Source organism: Arachis hypogaea, chromosome 12, assembly GCF_003086295.3.
Source record: "Arachis hypogaea cultivar Tifrunner chromosome 12, arahy.Tifrunner.gnm2.J5K5, whole genome shotgun sequence".
Classification (NCBI taxonomy): domain Eukaryota; kingdom Viridiplantae; phylum Streptophyta; class Magnoliopsida; order Fabales; family Fabaceae; genus Arachis; species Arachis hypogaea.
This window is the reverse complement of record NC_092047.1, coordinates 68,280,641-68,288,333: the sequence shown is the minus strand read 5'-3', so window position 1 is coordinate 68,288,333 and position 7,693 is coordinate 68,280,641. Positions and strand designations below refer to the sequence as shown.

Sequence of the window (7,693 nt, the reverse complement as noted above, 5' to 3'; positions counted from 1 at the left end):
CTGGTATAAAAAGTTTGAGTAAAAGTTTGCCTCAAACTTTTACTCAAACTTTTACTCAAGCTTTTATGTTTTTCAACCCGGTTCACAATGGATCTTTCTCCAACTCCAAGAGCAATCAACCAAGGCCTTTATCAATCCAATTCCATCAAGAACAAAGGCCCAATTCAAGGCTTGAAGACCATTTGAAGAAAGTGTATAAATAGCTTAGGATTTAAGTTTTCGGAGTTTTTTTTTTTCCTTGGAGAACTTTCCGTTTTAGTTTTGCTGAGAGCTTTTGGTTTTGGAATTAATTTGAGTTTCTGAGTTTGGGGAAGGAGAATTGAATTCTCTTCCTCTTAGTTTTATTGTTTTCAATTTCAATTACACTTGTCTTGAGTCTTGGGTGCTGAGAATTGGGGAAATTCTGTCTCAATCTCACCTTGAGATCTCGTTCTGTTTCTTTTACTGCATTATTGGAGAATTGAGATTTACATTCAAGTTTTCTTCTATTTTGATCTTTAATTTCTTGCAATTGAATTCTACATTTGGATCTAGGAAGGCATTGAGATCTAGACTCGGTCATTGGTACGCGGAATCGTGATTACACTTTAATTATGTAAAATTCATTGCTCTTTCTTTCCCTGGTAATGGCGCCAAAAACATGATACCAAGACCATGGTTCACATCTCCGTGTAACTAACCAGCAAGTGCACTGGGTCGTCCAAGTAATACCTTACGTGAGTAAGGGTCGAATCCCACGGAGATTGTTGGTATGAAGCAAGCTATGGTCACTGGTACGCGGAATTGTGATTACACTTTAATTATGTAAAATTCATTGCTCTTTCTTTCCCTGGTAATGGTGCCAAAAACATGATTCCAAGACCATGGTTCACAACTCCGTGTAACTAACCAGCAAGTGCACTGGGTCGTCCAAGTAATACCTTACGTGAGTAAGGGTCGAATCCCACGGAGATTGTTGGTATGAAGCAAGCTATGGTCACCTTGCAAATCTCAGTTAGGCAGATATAAATTGATAATGGTGTTTTCGAATAATAATCAATAGAATAGGGATAGAAATACTTATGTAATTCATTGATGAGAATTTCAGATAAGCGAATGGAGATGCTTTCGTTCCTCTGAACCTCTACTTTCCTGCTATCTTCATCCATTCAGTCTTACTCCTTTCCATGGCTAGCTTTATGTGATACATCACCATTGTCAACGGCTACTTTCGGTCATCTCTCGGGAAAATGATCCAATGCCCTGTCACGGCACGGCTAATCGTCTGGAGGCATCACCTTTGTCAATGGCTTCATCTTATCCTCTCAGTGAAAATGATCAACGCACCCTGTCACGGCACGGCTATTCATCTATCGGTTCTCGATCATGCTGGTATAGGATTTACTATCCTTTTGCGTCTGTCACTAACGCCCTGCAATCGCGAGTTTGGAGCTCGTCACAGTCATTCATTCATTGAATCCTACTCAGAATACCACAGACAAGGTTTAGAATTTCCGAATTCTCTTGAATGCCGCCATCATTCTAGCTTACGCCACGAAGATTCTGATTAAGAGATCTAAGAGATACTTCATTCAGTCGAAGGTAGAACGGGAGTGGTTGTCAGGCACGCGTTCATAGGGAATGATGATGATTGTCACGTTCATCACATTCAGATTGAAGTACGAATGAATATCTTAGAAGCGAAATAAGATGAATTGAATAGAAAACAGTAGTACTTTGCATTAATCCTTGAGGAACAGCAGAGCTCCACACCTTAATCTATGGAGTGTAGAAAATCTACCGTTAAAAATACATAAGTGAAAGGTCCAGGCATGGCCGAATGGCTAGCCCCTCTGATCTAAGAACCAGGCGTCCAAAGATGATCAAAAAGACTTAAAGATGGTTCAAAAGATGTCTAATACAATAGTGAAAGGTCCTATTTATAATAAACTAGCTACTAGGGTTTACAAAAGTAAGTAATTGATGCATAAATCCACTTCCGGGGCCCACTTGGTGTGTGCTTGGGCTGAGCTTGAGTGTTGCACGTGTAGAGGTCCTTCTTGGAGTTGAACGCCAGTTTTTGTGCCAGTTTGGGCGTTCAACTCTGGTTTTGGCTCCTTTTCTGGCGCTGGACGCCAGATTTGGGCAGAAAGCTGGAATTGAATGCCAGTTTACGTCATCTATTCTTGGCCAAAGTATGAACTATTATATATTTCTGGAAAGCCCTGGATGTCTACTTTCCAACTCAATTGGAAGCGCGCCATTTCGAGTTCTGTAGCTCCAGAAAATCCACTTTGAGTGCAGGGAGGTCAGAATCCAACAGCATCAGCAGTCCTTCTTCAACCTCTGAATCTGATTTCTGCTCAAGTCCCTCAATTTCAGTCAGAAAATACCTGAAATCACAGAAAAATACACAAACTCATAGTAAAGTCCAGAAATGTGAATTTAACATAAAAACTAATGAAAACATCCCTAAAAGTAACTAGATCCTACTAAAAACAAACTAAAAACAATGTCAAAAAGCGTTATAAATTATCCGCTCATCACAACACCAAACTTAAATTGTTGCTTGTCCCCAAGCAACTGAAAATCAAATAGGATAAAAAGAAGAGAATATACTATAAATTCCAAACTATCAATGAAACATAGCTTCAATCAAATTAGCGGGACTTATAGCTTTTTGCCTCTAGAATAGTTTTGGCATCTCACTTTATCCATTGAGGTTCAGAATGATTGGCATCTATAGGAACTCAGAGTTCAGATAGTGTTATTGATTCTCCTAGTTCAGTATGATGATTCTTGAACACAGCTTCTTTATGAGTCTTGGCCGTGGCCCTAAGCACTTTGTTTTCCAGTATTACCACCGGATACATAAATGCCACAGACACATAATTGGATGAACCTTTTCAGATTGTGACTCAGCTTTGCTAAAGTCCCCAATTAGAGGTGTCCAGGGTTCTTAAGCACACTCTTTTTTGCTTTGGACCTTGACTTTAACCGCTCAGTCTCAAGTTTTCACTTGACACCTACACGCCACAAGCACATGGTTAGGGACAGCTTGGTTTAGCCGCTTAGACCAGGATTTTATTCCTTTAGGCCCTCCTATCCACTGATGCTCAAAGCCTTGGGATCCTTTTTATTGCCCTTGCCTTTTGGTTTTAAGGGTTATTGGCTTTTTGCTCTTGCCTCTTGGTTTTAAGAGCTTTTGGCTTTTTCTGCTTGCTTTTCTTTCTATTATTTTCTCGCCTATTTTTTTTTTCTGCAAGCTTTGTTCTTTGCTGCTTTTTCTTGCTTCAAGAATCATTTTTGTGATTTTTCAGATTATCAAATAACATGTCTCCTAGTCATCATTCTTTCAAGAGCCAACATATTTAACATTCTTAAACAACAACTTCAAAAGACATATGCACTGTTCAAGCATACATTCAGAAAACAAGAAGCATTATCACCACATCAATATAATTAAACTAAGTTCAAGGATAAATTCGAAACTCATGTACTTCTTGTTCTTTTGAATTAAAACATTTTTCATTTAAGAGAGGTGATGGATTCATAGGACATTCATAACTTTAAGACAGAGTTACTAACTACTAATGATCATGTAATGAAGACACAAACATAGATAAGCACATAACATAGAAAACGAAAAACAGAAGAAATAAGAACAAGGAATGAATCCACCTTAGTGATGGTGGCGTTTCCTTCTTGAGGAACCAATGATGTCCTTGAGCTCTTCTATGTCTCTTCCTTGTCTTTGTTGCTCCTCCCTCATTGCTTTTTGATCTTCTCTTATTTCATGAAGCATGATGGAGTGCTCTTGATGTTCCACCCTTAGTTATCCCATATTGGAACTCAATTCTCCTAGGGAGGTGTTGATTTGCTCCCAATAGTTTTGTGGAGGAAAGTGCATTTGAGGCATTTCCGGGATCTCATGGTGATGAGCTTCATACGCCTCTTGAGCTCCATGAATGGGCTCTCTTGCTTGCTCCATCTTTTTCTTAGTGATGGGCTTGTCCTCTTTAATGAGGATATCTCCCTCTATGTCAATCCCAGCCGAATTGCATAGGTGGCAGATGAGGTGAGGAAAGGCTAATCTTACCATAGTGGAGGACTTGTCAGCCACCTTGTAGAGTTCTTGAGGTATAATCTCATGAACTTCCACCTCTTCTCCAATCATGATGCTATGGATCATGATGGCCCGGTCTATAGTAACTTCAGACCGGTTGCTAGTGGGAATGATTGAGCATTGAATGAACTCCAACCATCCCCTAGCTACAGGCTTGAGGTCAAATCTTCTTAGTTGAACCAGCTTGCCTTTGGAGGCAATCTTCCATTGAGCTCCTTCCACGCATATGTCCATAAGGACTTGGTCCAACCTATGATTAAAGTTGACCCTTCTAGTGTAGGGGCGTTCATCTTCTTGCATCATGGGCAAGTTAAATGCCAACCTCACATTCTCCGGACTAAAATCTAAGTATTTCCCCCAAACCATTGTAACATAGTTCTTTGGATCCGGGTTCTTACTTTGATCATGGTTCTTGGTGATCCATGCATTAGCATAGAACTCTTGAACCATTAGGATGCCGACTTGTTGGATGGGATTTGTTAGAACTTCCCAACCTCTTCTTTGAATTTCATGTCGGATCTCCGGATACTCATTTCTTTTGAGTTTGAAAGGGACCTCAGGGATCACCTTCTTCTTGGCCACAACATCATAGAAGTGGTCTTGATGGGCTTTGGAGATGAACCTTTCCATCTCCCATGACTCGGATGTGGAAGCTTTTGTCTTCCCTTTCCCCTTTCTAGAGGATTCTCCGATCTTAGGTGCCATCAATGGTAATGGAAAAAGAAAAAGCTTATGCTTTTACCACACCAAACTTAGAATTTTGCTCGCCCTCGAGCAATAAAAGAAAGAATAGATGAAGAAGATGAAGAAATGGAGGAGAGGGAGAGTGGGAAGTGTTTCGGCCAAGAAGGGTGTAGAGGGGTGTGTTGTGTGAATTTGATGAAGAATGGAGGGCTTTATATAGGGAAGGGAGGGGGGAAAGGTTTCGGCCATATGGGTGGGTTTGGGTGGGAAATTGGTTTTGAATTTTGAAGGTAGGTGGGGTTTATGAGGTAGGTTTATGGGGAAGAGTGGATGGATGTGAGTGGAGGTAGGTGGGGATCCTGTGGGGTCCACAGATCCTGAGTGGATCCTGTGGGGTCCACAGATCCTGAGGTGTTCAAGGATTTACATTCCTGCACCCATTAGGCATGTAAAAATGCCTTTGCACACAACTCTGGGCGTTCAGCGCCCATTTGTGTGCCATTTCTGGCGTTGAACGCCAGAACCATGCCTGTTCTGGCGTTCAGCGCCCAGAAGCTGCCCATTTTGGGCGTTCAGCGCCAGAACCATGCTCTGTTCTGGCGCTGAACGCCAGAGAGATGCTCCTCCAGGGTGTGATTTTTCTTCTGCTGTTTTTGATTCTGTTTTCAATTTTTATATTTATTTTGTGACTCCACATGATCATGAACCTACAAAGACATATAACTAAGAAAAATATAGTTAGATAAATAAAAATTGGGTTGCCTCCCAACAAGCGCTTCTTTAATGTCAATAGCTTGACAGTGGGCTCTCATGGAGCCTCACAGATGTGCAGAGCTTTGTTGAGACTCCCCAACACCAAACTTAGAGTTTGGATATGGGAGTTCAACACCAAACTTAGAGTTTGGTTGTGGCCTCCCAACACCAAACTTAGAGTTTGACTGTGGGGGCTCTGGTTGACTTGCTTTGAGAGAAGCTTTTTCTGCTTCCTCTCCATGGTTGCAGAGGGAGATCCTTGAGTTTTAAACACAAGGGAGTCCTCATTCCATTGAAGGACTATTTCACCTCTGTCAACATCAATCACAGCTCTTGCTGTGGCCAGGAAAGGTCTTCCTAGGATGATGGATTCATCCTCTTCCTTTTCAGTATCCAGGACTATGAAATCGGCAGGGATGTAAAGGCCTTCAACCTTTACTAACACGTCCTCTACTTGTCCATAAGCCTGTTTTCTTGAACTGTCTGCCATCTCTAATGAGATTTTAGCAGCTTGCACCCCATAGATTCCCAGTTTCTCTATTACAGAGAGGGGCATGAGGTTTATTCCTGAACCAAGGTCACACAGAGCCTTAAAGATCATGGTTCCTATGGTACAGGGTATTATGAACTTTCCAGGATCCTGTCTCTTCTGAGGCAATGTCAGTTGATCCAGATCACTTAGTTCATTGATGAACAAGGGAGGTTCAACTTCCCAAGTATCAATGCCAAATAATTTGGCATTCAGCTTCATGATTGCACCAAGAAACTTGACAGTTTGCTCTTCAGTAACATCCTCATTTTCTTCAGAAGAGGAATACTCATCAGAGCTCATGAAGGGCATAAGGAGGTTTAATGGAATCTCTATGGTCTCTAGATGAGCCTCAGAGTCCTTTGGTTCCTCAGAGGGAAGCTCCTTATTGACCACTGGGCATCCCAGGAGGTCTTCCTCCTTGGGATTCACGTCCTCTCCTCTCCTCACAGGTTCGGCCATGGTGCTTATGTCAATGGCCTTGCACTCTCCTTTTGGATTCTCTTCTGTATTGGTTGGGAGAGTACTAGGAGGGATTTCAGTGATCCTTTTACTCAGCTGGCCCACTTGTGCTTCCAGATTTCTAATGGAAGACCTTGTTTCATTCATGAAACTTACAGTGGCCTTAGACAGATCAGAGACTAAGTTTGCCAAATTAGAAGTATTTTGTTCAGAGTTCTCTATCTGTTGCTGAGTGGATGATGGGAAAGGTTTATTATTATTAAACCTGTTTCTTCCACCATTATTAAAGCCTTGTTGAGGCTTTTGATCCTTCCATGAGAAATTTGGATGATTTCTCCATGATGAGTTATAGGTGTTTCCATAAGGTTCACCTAAGTAATTCACCTCTGCTATTGCAGGGTTTTCAGGATCATAAGCTTCTTCTGCATAAGAAGCCTCTTGAGTACTGTTGGATGCAGCTTGCATTCCATGCAGACTCTGAGAGATCATATTGACTTACTAAGTCAATATTTTATTCTGAGCCAATATGGCATTCAGAGTATCAACTTCAAGAACTCCCTTCTTCATAGGCGTCCCATTGCTCACAGGATTCCTTTCAGAAGTGTACATGAACTGGTTATTAGCAACCATGTCAATGAGTTCTTGAGCTTCTGCAGGCGTTTTCTTTAGGTGAATGGATCCACCTGCAGAAGTGTCCAGTGACATCTTTGATAGCTCAGATAAACCATCATAGAATATATTCAGGATGGTCCATTCTGAAAGCATGTCAGAAGGACACTTTTTGGTCAACTGTTTGTATCTTTCCCAAGCTTCATAGAGGGATTCACCTTCTTTCTGTCTGAAGGTTTGAACATCAACTCTAAGCTTGCTCAGCTTTTGAGGAGGAAAGTACTTGGCTAAGAAAGCCGTGACCAGCTTATCCCAAGAGTTCAGGCTGTCTTTAGGTTGAGAGTCCAACCATATTCTAGCTCTGTCTCTTACAGCAAATGGGAAAAGCATGAGCCTGTAGACTTCAGGATCTACTCCATTAGTCTTAACAGTATCACATATCTGCAAGAATTCAGTTAAGAACTGAAAAGGATCTTCAGATGGAAGTCCATGAAACTTGCAGTTCTGCTGCGTTAGAGAAACTAATTGAGGTTTCAGCTCAAAGTTGTTTG

The 7,693-nt window shown here is 41.4% G+C and overlaps 1 non-coding gene across 1 annotated transcript; it reads left to right on the top strand.

The window, feature by feature from the left end:
• The first annotated feature begins 7,292 nt into the window (after positions 1–7,292).
• Positions 7,293–7,400, top strand: LOC112730764 (small nucleolar RNA R71). The gene has a single exon (XR_003166574.1). It is a non-coding gene; the product is annotated as a small nucleolar RNA R71 (small nucleolar RNA).
• Positions 7,401–7,693: the final 293 nt, after the last annotated feature.